General features: G+C 41.5%; 1 protein-coding gene and 1 long non-coding RNA gene across 7 annotated transcripts in view; one reads left to right on the forward strand and one right to left on the reverse strand.

Annotated features, from left to right (window-relative positions):
• Positions 1-1,801: 1,801 nt before the first annotated feature.
• On the reverse strand, positions 1,802-4,981 carry LOC309637701. The gene is made up of 2 exons (XR_014250766.1): positions 4,896-4,981; positions 1,802-2,413 (listed from the first exon to the last, which is right to left on the reverse strand). It is a non-coding gene; the product is annotated as an uncharacterized lncRNA (long non-coding RNA).
• Positions 4,120-14,004, forward strand: part of FKBP5 (FKBP prolyl isomerase 5) — a 100,865-nt gene continuing 90,980 nt past the window's right edge. For 2 of the 6 annotated variants that reach the window (XM_082412625.1, XM_082412624.1), the window contains exons 1-2: positions 4,120-4,300; positions 10,986-11,090. The gene's annotated coding sequence lies outside the window, so the exon portion shown is untranslated. Of the gene's footprint in view, positions 4,301-4,671; positions 4,849-4,951; positions 5,091-10,985; positions 11,091-14,004 lie in introns of those variants that run through there. The other 4 variants (XM_082412629.1, XM_082412630.1, XM_082412627.1 and 1 more) reach the window with 3 other exon arrangements.

The following is a 14,004-nucleotide window of genomic DNA, read 5'->3' on the forward strand; positions in this document are numbered from 1 at the left end:
TTCATTCTTTTTTTATGGCTGAGTAATATCTCATTGTGTATATCTATCTATCTACCAACCACATTTTCTATTTCCATTCATCTGTTGATGGACACAGGTTGCTTCCATATGTTGGCTATTGTAAACAATGCTGCTATGATCATTGGGGTGCATGTATCTTTTTGAATTAGTGTTTTCATTTTCTTCAGATGTATACCCAGGAGTGGAACTGCTGGATCATACGGTAGTTCTAGTTTTAGTTTTTTGAGGAAACTCCATACTGTTTTCCATAGTGGCTCCACCATGGACGCCTTTTAATTTCTATTTCTTAACTAATTGCCCTGGCTAGGACCTCCAGTACAATATTAAATAGAGGTGGCAAGAGTGGACATCCTTGTCTTGTTCCTTGTTTTGTTTTCTGGGAAAAGTATCTAGTTTCTCACTGTTAGGCACGATATTAGGTGTGGGTTTTTGTAGATGTCCTTTATCAGATTGAGGGTGGCTGCCTGTCTTTACAAATAAAATCTTATTGTTAAATAGCCAGGCCATTCATTGATGTGTTGTCTATGTCTGTTTTGTACTATAATGACAGAGTTGAGTAGTTATGATAGAGACCATATGGCCTGCAAGCCTAAAATATTTACCATCTGGCCCTTTAAGAAAAAAATCTACTGACATCTGTTTTAAACTGCTAAATTTGGGGACAGTTTGCTATGAAACAATATATAACCGAAAAAAAACCTCCCCATCTTCAACTGGGACCTCAAAGATCTGTAGCACTGAGTAAGGGGAAACCATAAATGAACAAACCCTCCCACAGACTCTAGTCTAGCTTCAAGTTATCAGAGAGGCTCAGAAAATCCGAAGCCCCTGAAATTGGGTTAAGGTGATCCTAGCTTGCTGGTGTCCCAGGATGCCTGCAGAAACAAATGGAAATCCTTTCTGGAGGAAGATAGTATCATCAATGTCTCAAATGATTTTTCAAATACAATGTCCAAAACATAACCAGGTACATGAGGAGATAAAACAACATGAGGAAGAACCAGTAGGAAAAACTGACAATGGAAGTGGACCCCCAGGGACTCCAGATTGTGCTCCTCCCCCCACCAGGGACACAGACCCTAAAACAACTATACTTACTATGTTTAAGGAGAGAAAAGCCAAGCTTGAAAATTAAGTAGGGCACTAAGGGATATAAGAAGTGACATAGCAGATCTGAAAAAGAACCAGATAGAAATTCTAGAACTAAGAAAAATAGAATAACCAAATTTAAGAGCTCAGTGGATGGGTTTAAGAGGAGAATTTTTTTTAAAAAGCTGAAGAGAGAATTAGTGAACTGAAAGAGTCAGAAGAAATTTTTAGAACAAAGCATGGAAGGACAAAAGATAGAAAATACAGAAGAAAGGGATGTAGTGAGAAGGTCTAATATATATTTCAACTGGGGGCCCAGAAGGAAAGAGGAAAATGTACAGAAAGAGTATTTGAACATACAATGGCTGAGAGTTTTTCAAAATTGATGAAAAACTATTTAAAAGGTGATAGCCATGAAATGACAGATATCCATTCCATCAGGTGTTCTGACTCTTAAAATCCTTCATGTACAAATCTACATTTGAAAGGATTCTGAAACTGACATGCAGGTAGCTCTGAAGTGGATGGAATAGTGCTTGGGTGGGCTGAGTTCAAATACAAACTCTGCCACCTCCTAGCTGTGCCACCTGGAGAAGGTTGCCAAACTTCAGTTTTCTCAACTGATAGATGGGACTGGTAATGTAGGCCTACTCCACATTGTCACTGTGAGAATCAGGTGATACAATGCATGTGAACAAACCAAGTTATTTTATTTTTTATTTTTTTGGTTGTGCAGTGCAGCTTCTGGGATCTTAGTTCCCTGACCAGGGATTGAGCCTGTGCCCTGGGCAGTGAAAGTGCAGAGTCCTAACCACTGGACCACCAGGGAATTCCCTATGCCAAGTATTTTAAATGAGATATGGTTTGAGCAGTATCACAAGCATTCCTAGGGGCATTAACAGTGGCAGGTAGGATGGGCAAATAATTTGCTGGTCCCATCACAAAATAAAAATGTGGGCCTCTTGTTAAAAAATTATTAAGAATTTCAGGACAGTAACAGCAGAGCATTAATCCGAGCACAGGTTACACTCCCATGAAGCCAGCTGTGGTGACAGGCCTTGCAGAGGACTCCTGTGCGCACGAGGAAAGGGTTGCTCATCTCACACCCAGGTGTCTGCAGCCGTAGCCCACGTTATCTTTGCATTCTGAAGGGCAGCAATGCTTAGGGAAATTACAAGCACGCGTGTTTCCAAATGCTGAGGCAGGCAAGTGCAGTGACCGGAGTGGTTTTCTGAGAGAGTGGGTGTGGCCAGCCAGGCTGCCATCGGAACTGTGGAACTGACTGTTCCCCACAGACTCTGGCCTAGAAAAAAAAAAAAAGTCTGCAGCTGTATCTACAGGGCCTGTTGTTGTTTGCTGCGGTGTGTTACAACACAGCCTGGCAGCCTCCCGGGTCTTTCTGTCTTCCTCCTGGAAGAGCCTGGTCCCAGACCATGTGACATGGCCACACAGCCCTGCAGATTTGCCCACACTGTTCCTTGCTGTTCCCTCAGTTACTAGGCTTTTCCAGGTCTGCATTCTTTTTGCTCCTGCTATTCCCTCCCCCCCCCACCCCCCAGGGGAGTTCCTTTCCTTCCTCTTCCACATCTGTCAGTCTGGCAAAAACACCATCTTTTAATACTTATCTTTTAAGACTCAGCTCTAGAGTCACCTCTTCCAGGCCGTTCCTGACTCTCCCAGGAAGAGCGAATTCCCCTCTCCTTGGAGTCCTCCACTGGCCTATGCATAGCCACTCCCTATGCAGACATCTGTTACAGTCTCTGAAACATAAGGAGCACTGACATGCAATGTGGATGTCACTGTCTTTTAGGCTGAAGCCCTTAAGGGCTGGGACAGTGTCCTCTCACCTCTGTATACCCTGCACACAGCACAGTGCTTAATACTTGCTGTTAAAAAGCATAGTAGATGCTTAATCAACTGGTGTTAGTATGCAGAGTAGTTTTAATCACCATTGTCTTACTGAATTAATGCACAAATAAATTGTTTCAGTGACTCTCCCTGGCATCTGGTAAAAAGGGAAGCTTCTAGGCACTGAGACAGGGCCTTTGCCCTTGACGAGGTTTCAGTGTCAGCTCTAGTGGTTATTTCTGTAGGCAGCACCTCTTGAAGGCAGGTATGGTGATTTGTAGAAGCTTGTCATCAGTACCTAAATGACCCAGGTGATATAGCTTAGACAGCAGTTGTGGAGCTAGGAGATGTTAGGTTTCCATAGGTAATTAATAAGCTCCATAGCTATGGGACTTCAGGTTTCTGTTTCCTCAAAAATGAGATTGAGCTAGCTATTCCCTAAGGCCCAGGTGGCTAGCTCAGTCCCCTCATCTGAATCTCTGGGTGGCCATTTCATTGGAGGGGCCTGAGCACCTCCTGAAGCCGAGTTGCTCAGCAGGCCTACCCTTTCGCAGGTGGCAGAGAACACAGACATCTTTTAAGTCCCTTTGCTGTCTCAGTCACCTGGGATCTCATGTGTGAAAGGTAGAAAGCCACAGGAAAGCGTAGTCTTCACAGTCCCTGAGTGTCCAGAGGGAAGTGCTATGTGCTATGTGCTATGGTTCTCCAGGTGGGATTTTCCCCAGTTCCAAATGGACAACTTTGAGTTCCTGGTATTGTTTCCTGGGGCTAACCTCACACAAACAAGCCTGGTCTGTCACTCTCCATCCTCAGGGCAGGCCTAGTGGGCAGACAGGAGGGCAGACCTTTCAGAGAGAGATCCGTATGTTTAGTCAACTAGCTTCTTTAGGCATTAGTTTTCCCGGAGATAAGGGATGGTGTGAGGGGGTGTCGGTCAGTTTCCTCCATCCTTTCCCTCCAGCCCCCACAAAGGGCAAGGGCCAGACACGTGGGCTGGCGTGGAGAGGCGGAGGTTACACCAAGGCGGAGGTGCAAATGGTCGGGGGCGGGGCCTTATTTGCATGGACGGCGCGCGGCCGCCAATCCGGACAGGCGGAGCGACAGCCCGCGCGCCTTTTGGGGGCGGACTGACAGCCCCGCGGCCCTATGGGAGGCGGGTCCTGCGGCCGGCGGAGGTGGGACGGCGCCGGGCGCTGCCCGGGGGATTCGGGCCGGTTCGCGGGCGCTGCCAGTCTCCGGCGGCGGCGTCCGGCGCGCGGGCGGCCTGCTGGGCGGGCTGAGGGGCCAGCGGCTCGCGGGTTAGGCGGAGAGAGACAGAGCAGACGAACAACCGCGGCGACAGGTACTGGCTCCATGGCCGCAGGGATGGGGAGTGTGGTCGCTAAGCCCAGGGAGCCGAATTCCCTGCTTCGCGGTCCGGCCGCCGCTGCGCCGCCTCCCCGCCCCCTCACGCGGCTCCCCAGCCCGGGAGCGGCGCGTCGGGGCCAGGGGAGCCTGGGGAGCCCCCAGGCGGGCGCGCCGGAGGCCCCTAGCTCCACTGCGGGGCTCCTCTACGTCCCGCCGGGCCGCGGGGCAGGGGCTCCCTCCCGGAGGCTCGGAGCCGGCGGCTGCTGGAGCGGCTCCCCGCCCCCCGCCGCGCTCTCTCTCTCGGAGGCGAGGCCGGTCGCGCCCGCTGGTCCTCACCCGGCTTTTGTTTCCCTCCCGGGGTGACAGGTCCCGGCTCCCGTCCGCGGCCCCCGACTCGCCCGAGGCCCGGCGCCCGTGACCGCGGCAGCCCGGAGCAGACGGCGGGACCGGCGGAGAGCCGGGCGGCGCGTGAACAGCAGCTGCCGCGGGCGGGAGAGAAACTTCGCTTTCCGGGGCCCGGGCGGCGGGAGAAGTGGAGCCGGGGTGAGCCGTGCACCGGGACGCCGCGGGCGCGATGGAGCCGCGCTTACCTGGCGGGCCAGCCGAGAGTGAGGATAACGGAGCGTCCCGCCGCCGCCGTCCTGGCTTTCGGTTTGCGCTCCCCGGGCGGTGGGTGTGGATGCGCGTTTACCGCCTTCACCTGCCGCCCAGGGACCAGTGACTGGGAACAGCATCCCCGCTCTCGGCCGCTCGTAGAGGGTGCGGGTGCGGCGCCGTTCTAACAGGTGATAATCCTAGTGCCAGGTGAAAGCCAGTGAAAAGTTGTTTCAGAGCTCAGTATTCAGTTCACTCCGGGACGTTATAACGCCTTCTCCCTTAATGATTTCTAAAAAGGTGTGCTGGCCACAGTATAGGAGTCAAAACTAGTATTGATTGGAAAAAAAAGAAGGCGGGGGGGGCGCGTGTTGTCAGCGTGTAGATTGCCTTCTTTCCAGTGACTTGCCGGGAGGAACATCTTTGTAAAAATCGGTTTCTGCAGTGGTGGCGAAAGCATGCATAGTAAGGTACAGGTTGTAAATGGAGAATGCAGAACTCTAGATATCCTTCAGTGTGGTTCAGAGCAGCGTGTACAACGTTTGGCCGCCATTCAGTAAATTCTTCATGAAGCAGTTTGAGCTCGTGGTTTTGGATTTACTTTACAGGAGTAGAATAAGGCTTAGCGTTGAATGGGAGCTTTCTTTGCCTCTCTGAGGGCTCACAGGATTGTTTATTTTCATTGTCTTCCCGTTTTGTTAGATTGTAGACAAGGGAAAAGTTAAGGCATATTTTGTCAGTATTTTGAGTAGTCTGTGGGAATTCTCCCGCACCCCACCCCGCGCCCCACATAAGAGTTTGTTTGTTTTGTTTTGTTTTTCAAGGATAGAGTTGAAAAACTTCTTGTTCTTGTGGGAAATTTTTATTTGTTATACTTTTCACTTATTTTCTGTTTCTCTCTCTCCCATCTGACCTCACTTAACAATCTACAATTATGGCCCTGACCAATTTAGGGCATCTATAGAAAAAAACGTTTTTAAATAATGTATAATTACTTTAAAATATATTATGAAGGTTATTAATAACATTCATTTGTGAGGAACAATTGATTTAGATTACTCAGTTATTTTCTTCTAATGTGTCTTTTTTTATATCTATGCTGGGTATGATTTGTACTTAAGAGATGTAAGTTTAACTTCTTAAGGACAGTTATTTTAATTATGCTACTTTATTAGTGTTTCATTGAATGGTAATTTTAGTTACTTACATAGCTAATTAGTAACACCTTTTAAAGGTGAACTCTTTAACCAATAGTCTAGTTGTGACTATTTGGGATTTTTTAAAAAATCAAAGATGGACTTTATAAAATGTTTTATTTCTCTAAAACAACAGGCTTACATGCTGTGAGGTCTTTGTCTTTCCAATATTTAACAAAACAAGTGTGTTTCTGAATCTTCAGTTTTTTTTAGTGATGGGAATTTTGCGTGAATTTCTTTTTTAAAACATGATTTTAACCAGTTCAACATGAACATTTTAAAATATTGGATTAGGCAACTAGTGAAATCTTCAGTTTTCTGTTTACCCTTGGATTGGTAAAGGATACATATTTTAGGTTGTTTTGTTTCCTAAAGGCTTCTTACCTTAGAACCAGTCTAGAGAAGGAAGAGCATCCTCTTTCTGTAGCTGTAGAAGAAGTTATTACTGTTGAAAGCTGAGTTGGCTTTTTGATGTTTAGTGAAGGTAGATTGAACAGTGACTCGTGCAGAGTGGGTTTTATTCTGTATAAGTAGTTCTAAGGAATCTTATGAGACTGGGGTTATGGGTGATGTATATAATTGTCCTTTAAAGTGTATAGGAATATATTAGTTTAACTACTACGTGTAATTAGAAGTTTTATAGTCATTATCCTATAATGATGCTTAAATATACCACATATCATAAATTAAAGCTATATTTCTTAGTTTTATTTACGTAAAGCATATTTGGGGAACTTTAACTATAAAAGTGCCCTTTAATTAAAAGACCATTTTCAAATTCAATTTTTACATATTTTAATTACAGATTGTTGTCCACTTTAACTTGCGGTAGACCATATCATAAAACTATCAACCACATTACAGTTTCAAAATTAAGCATAAGTTGAATTCTTGCATCTACACAATAAATGTTGGGAGTGTTTTTAAGTCACTGACCCTCAGGTGTGGCTCCTTTTTAGTTTGGGGGTGGGCAAATATTTTTGAATGAATAAAGCTACAAAATAACAGGGACACATATTAAACCAGCTAAATTTGAGGGTAGATCACATGATACTGTTAGACATTAATACTGCTTTATTTAACAGTAGTATGCATGCTGTATCTGTCATTAAGAATATTTTCTGTAGGCCTTTAATATAATTTTCCACAATTCCTAACAAAGAATCTATACTGTATATATTTTGGCATACTAAATTCTGTAATTATTTTATGCTGAACAATTAAATATTTTATACATTTTATAATTCTAAGACTGTGTGAACTTTCTAACCTAGCTGATTAGTAATTAGATTTTGTTTTTTCATTGTTTTACATTCTGAATTTTTTTACAGTGCATTTTTAACTTCTGACATTATGTCCCCAAAAGTGTAAGGAAAATTAAATCTGCACTCACCAGAGATTAGGTGGACGTTGGTAGGTAAATCACGTAACTATTGATTTAAAAACAGTAGCCACGGGACTTACCTTAGTGGTGCAGTGGTTAAGAATCTGCATGCCAATGCAGGGGACACGGGTTCGAGCCCTGGTCCGGGAATATCCCACATGCTGGGGAGCAACTAAGCCTGTGCGCCACAACTACTGAGCTGCACTCTAGAGCCCGCGAGCCACAACTACTGAAGCCCGCACGCCTAGAGCCTGTGCTCCGCAACAAGAGAAGCCACCGCAATGGAAAGCCTGCACACCACAGCGAAGACCCAATGTGGCCAAAAAACAAACCAACAAACAAATAAATTTAAAAATAAATAAATAAAAACAGTAGCCACTTAAGTGTGGGTTTTTTTCTTTTGCAAATACGATGTTTACTGTGTAAAAGACAGTTCTGCCAAATGAGACAGGTTAAAATAATTTATAGTAGGACCTTGTGTAACAAGTTACTAAGGATATTTCAGTAGTATTTGAAACACTAAAACTCAAGTACTCAAAATAATTTGTTCCTCATCATTTGTTATGAGACTTGACCTGCATTCAGCTGAAACTCAAACATGTAAGACTATAATCCTTTAGTGGGCCATATTCATTTGCTTATTTTACTATTCTAGTCTTTTGGAAAACATCTGGTTAATAAGAGTGAAGGACCACCAGAGGGAGTATAGGGTCTACACATTTGGTATACCTGTTTTCTATTCTTGATCTAGAAGAAAAACATTTTAGAAAGTGGGAATAAAATTTTAGTTCTCTAACACAATCAGGCAAAAGGTATTGAAAGTTGGGAATTGTAGCTGTTTGGAGCTGCTGTCATTTTTGTAACACTTAGTTAATCAAGGTTTTTTTCTTTTTAGAAAAAGGTGTGGTTATTAGAAAAATGAAAATTATGTATTTTCAGAGTTAAATAATGGGTTCTTAAGTAAACAGTTCCACACCTGTGAAAGTTAGGGACTATCCAAATGTTAGGAATGTTTTTTTTTTTTTTTTTTTTTTTTTTAACAAGGTTTTTTTTGTTTTTTTTTTTTTTTTTCTTTTATTTATTTATTTATCCATGACCGTGTTAGGTCCCCGTTTCTGTGCGAGGGCCCTCTCTAGTTGTGGCAAGTGGGGACCACTCTTCATCACAGTGCGTGGGCCTCTCACCATTGCGGCCTCTCTTGTTGCGGAGCACAGGCTCCAGACACGCAGGCTCAGTAATTGTGGCTCACGGGCCCAGTTGCTCCGTGGCATGTGGGATCTTCCCAGACCAGGGCCCGAACCCGCGTCCCCTGCATTGGCAGGCAGACTCTCAACCACTGCGCCACCAGGGAAGCCCAGGAATGTTTTTTAAGATTAAAAATATAGGGGGCTTCCCTGGTGGCGCAGTGGTTAAGAATCCGCCAGCTAATGCAGGGCACACGGGTTCGAGCCCTGGTCCGGGAGGATCCCTCGTGCCGCAGAGCAACTAAGCCTGTGTGCCACAACTGCTGAGCCTGCCCTCTAGAGCCCGCCAGCCTAGAGCCCGTGCTCTGCAACAAGAGAAGCCACCGCAGTGAGAAGCCCACACACCGCAGCTAGAGAGAGCCCGTGCCCAGCAACGAAGACCCAACGCAGCCAAAAATAAATAAATAAATTTATTTAAAAAAAATATATATATATAGTACATTTGAATTGTATGGTCTTGAAATTGCTCATTGTTTGGAAGGAAGAATAAAAGATGGAGAAAGATCAAAGGCTAGAAGAGGGTTTTTTTTCCCTTTTGTAGTTGCAAACCCTTCCTAAAGCAGATGACGGTAAATTTCTGGAACCGTTTGTAGTGTTCAGCCTCAGTCTTGGCAATTTATGTATGATGTTAAATAAGGAGCCACTCCTAGTCCCCTGAAAATGATCATCTGATTATCAAAAACAGGCTTGGGAATTTCAAATTGATCTCATCAAAAATCAGATTTGTGTGTATGTTTCTGAATGTTCTATCTCTGGAAATTAAAGATCCTCCTCTACTGTCTGCCGAAAATTACACATAGAATTTGAAGGTTAGAATGTCTCTATCACAGACTTAATGCTGTAGTAAGTTACTTTTTGGAACGGAGGAAACATCCTAGCCTTTTTCAGAATATACAGTATTCTGAATGAGGATGAAATGGTCTTTACCCATGTTAAATATTAGCCAATGGAATTATTTCCATGTTTTTAACTTTTTAAAAAAGCAAGACAGTAAAATATAATAGTGAAAGCTTTTGTATTTGTCCCCTAGCATAAAAAATTATTACATGGTGGATGGTAATATTTAATGTTTTGAAATTCTAGTTTGAGAAGGGGATTTGTTATGAGAAGAATGGTATTTCATTGAAGCAAAACAGGGTACTTTACATGGAAAGAAATTTGTTTCTCTTTTGAATTAGTCTTAGGTTAAAACATAATACTTATTAAGAAAAATTGAAATGTCATCTTTCCTATCTTAAATTTACTTGCACTATGAACTTTATAAGGTCTTTTTTTTTTTTTTTAATGAATTTATTTATTTATTTATTTTTGTCTGAGCTGGGTCTTTGTTGCTGTGCACGGGCTTTCTTTAGTTGCAGCGAGCCGGGGCTACTCTTCGTTGCGGTACGCCAAGGGCTTCTCATTGCTGTGGCTTCTCTTGTTGCAGAGCACAGGCTCTAGGCACCGCGGGCTTCAGTAGTTGTGGCTTGCAGGCTCTAAAGCGCAGGCTCAGTAGTTGTGGCGCACGGGCTTAGTTGCTCTGCAGCATGTGGGATCTTCCCGGACCAGGGCTCTAACCCGTGTCCCCGGCACTGGCAGGCGGATTCTTAACCACTGTGCCACCAGGGAAGCCCTATAAGGTCTTCTAAATATCTTTGTTGGTCCTAGGTGGACCTCGCAGAATCCATTTGTAGAGACACACACACATATATATACACACACACATAAATATATACACACAGATAAAGTATCTATGCTATATATATTTGCATTATATATGAAACTATGTTTGCTATATGTATATGTATATATATAAATCAATCCATCTATCTATACTATGTGACTTCACAGGCTTATTTATATGTGAAACCTTTTTTTTTTTTAAATGAAATCTTGCTACGCCAAGAGGAATAAAGTATATGTACACAGAAAGACTGATAAAAATGTTCGTAGCAGCTTTTTTTACAATAGTAATGAACTAATGATTCATACAGTGACATAGATGAATCTCAGAAATATTATTCAGAGCAAGAGAAGCCAAACAGAAGTATGTACTATAAGATGCCATTTATAAAAAATACAGGAACAGGCCAAACTTAGGTATGGTGATAGAAATCAGGACAATGGTTTCTGGGTAAGGGCTGTGGATGACTGGAAAGGGGCAAAAAGGAACTTTTTAGGGTAATGGAAATATTCTATAACTTGATTTGGGCATCAAGCTATGGAATTCAAGTGTACACTTTTGGGGTAAGTTTTAATTTTCATGTAATTTTTAACTTACAGAACAGTTGCAAGACCAGTACGAGGAACTTCCAGATTCACCAACTGTTGGTGTATACATTTGTTCACATTTACCCAGCTGAATACTTAAGATCCGTGCATTTTATGGTATGTAACTTTTACTTTCATAAGGAAAAAAAACTATAAAAATTTGTTGAAGATGAGGAGAATGACCCTGTTATCTGAAAAAAGTGAAATACCTCAATTTGAAATTAAACAATGCTTTAATAATGATGTAGGAGAAGAAAATTACTGACAGTCTTTTGTCTCTACATATATGTATCTATGCTGCTTCTCTTTGAAGGTTCATGGCAACATATTTCTGTTAGAAGAAACAAGATCCTGAAAATAATTCAAGGCAAACTGCCAGCCAGGAAACTGCTTTATTTTGTTATCCTGTGTAAGTCACCTAGGGAATGAGACTGATACCTAGTGATAGCTTCCTGGGAATTGAAGGTAGTAATAATTCCTGTTAAGAGAGTTGCACACCTTCAGTGTGCTAGGTTTTGCACAAACGTGCAATCTTTACTGTCCTGGAACTCACCAGACAAAGAAGAGGCAAACAAAACTGGTTGTCATTTTTGGGTGGTGTTTATAGTAGAGGGAAGGATTGGTGCTTGTAAACCATATAAACTAATCTTGATCGTAGGTAAGTGGTAAATCTAAGGTGGTGAATTTGATGCTCACTGTTAGTTTTAGGGCTGCTGTAGAGTGATTTGCTTTAAATTAAACCTATTTAAATCACAGTTTAAACTATGTCAGTTGTTTAAAACGTTCAGCTTTTTTCCTCGACTTACTATTTTATATAATCTTAAATATGTGTTCTTCACAATTTAGGATTGGGCATTATTTATGGATATTAATTTTTTAATTAGTTTTTTTGCATCCACATAAGAAATTTGCTTATTTGGTTATTTACTAGAGTGGAATATGATTTGAAGTAACAGAATGACTAGCCAGCAGTTTCAACAAATTAATCATTGATAACTGGGGATAAACATTTATGTTGCCTTTACTAACAAAAACCATACATTTATATGGTCTATATATTTTTCTTTAACAAATATAAGTTCTTTGAAGAGAAAAATGACAAATGTCCAACTCAACCAACATGGATAAAAGGATGACTTTCTCCATTTAATGAACATATTCATGTTCCTCTGAAATGACAGGGCCTTATCTCCCTTTCATATACACTAAATTTCATTGGTCTGTTGAGCATGAATAAGACATTATTTGAAAAGTTTTTAGAATTTTGTTTTGAGTTGTCAAACCCTAACTGCAGATAGAACTTTAAAAATATCTGTAGGTAGCCTTTTTTTTTAGACTTTTTTATTATGAAAGTTTCAAACGTACACAGAACTGGAGAGAATAATAATGAACCTCCATATACCCATTCTTCAGATTTATTAATTATCAACATTTTGGTTAGTGTGCTTTTAAAAACTGATACATTCTCACAAATATTGTAAAATAGTAGTGGTATTAGTGTACCAGATTTTTCTCTCAATTTTTTTCAAAAGTTTTGTTGTAAATAGAGAAACCTGAAAAGCAGTGTGTTTTAACTCAGAGGCTTAACTTTGGACAATCAGTAATTATGAACCTATTTTTATTCTAAGTTCCTTTCTGTCAATTCATGGCCTGGAAAAGAAAGATTAATTTTTTAGCTTTTTATTTATAATAAATTAGTCCAAATATTCTAATCTATAGAATAAGGTAGTACTGTTCATCTGGTAAATTAGATTATCTTCAAAGTGTAGTGTCTGAGGAATGCTGTTGTCTAAATGTTTTGCTGTTACTTTCTCTTTCTCTAAAAACTCAGTCATTGCTGTGCTTTTTTAGGCTCCAAATCTGTATCTTATGTCTAAACTCCAGGCCTTGCAAAACTGAGGCCCAAATTTTCGCTTATGTCTTGAAACTAAATATGTTTAAATACCATCTCTGTAGCAACTGCACACCAACACCCCCTCTCTCCACCCCCAGTCAAAACGCTTCTCTTCCTGACTTTCCTCTTTAGCTGTTTGTGACACCATTATTCTTACTGGTCATTTTTTACTCTTCCTTTGCTTCTTAAGCTCAGTGAGTCACTAAATCACTTTGTTTTTAAATTTATAATGTCTTTTTATCTTTTCGTCCTTTTTCATTTCCACTCCAGTTGTCCTAATTTGGGTAACATGTTAGCAGGAAGTTATCCCTAATCTATAATGAACTTCATACATATCAAAATTAAGATATGTTCCTAAAGTAAAATAGAGCATTTTCTTCCCTTTCAGAGAAGGCTTCAGTCAGTCTTATAAGCAAACACATAATTTTTAAGGGCTAGGAAATCATTATATTTAAACCAAGGTGATAGAGACGATTTCCAAATCACTCAGCTCAAATAACCTGGTGAATGATGGCCAGCAGGGCCCACAGTTTATCAAGGGATATAGGCAGCAGACTTTCTTGGACCACAGAAATAGCCCAGAATGAGTTCCTTCCAGCCCAGAATATCTGCAGGTGCTTTGCAGTGGGGGAAATACTGAGTGTATATAACACATTTTAAGGACTTCTTGTGTTTTTATGGTAAAAATAAAGATCTGTGGGTTTACCCGAAAACCCTTCTATTCCTTGTGGCATATTTCCTGACCAAGATAGTTCTTATCAAAAAGCCATTATGCCAAAAGTGACATGATACTCTTACCTCATTACTTTCCCTTCTTTTTACAGGCTCCTAGAATTGACGTTTGTCAGAAAGATAGGAAACTGAGGTTAGTTGGGAAGATATAAAATAGAAATGGGAAAATAAGTGATATCCATTCTACTTCCCACTGGCAGTCGTCCACCCTCCAGTGGTCTTGGGCCTGAGTCCTTTACAGATGGATTGTAGCTTATCAACTTGGCTTGCTTTTGGTCAGCTTATGGAGCTCTTTCTTCTTTCCACTCTTCTGGGAAATGTTTGAATTTCCTCCTGGTAGAAATCAAGACCCAATTTAAGATTACTGACTTTGGGGATAAGAGAATAAAATTTGATATTGTTTTA

This window comes from Balaenoptera physalus (genome assembly GCF_965194825.1).
Source record: "Balaenoptera physalus genome assembly, chromosome: 11".
Taxonomy (NCBI): domain Eukaryota; kingdom Metazoa; phylum Chordata; class Mammalia; order Artiodactyla; family Balaenopteridae; genus Balaenoptera; species Balaenoptera physalus.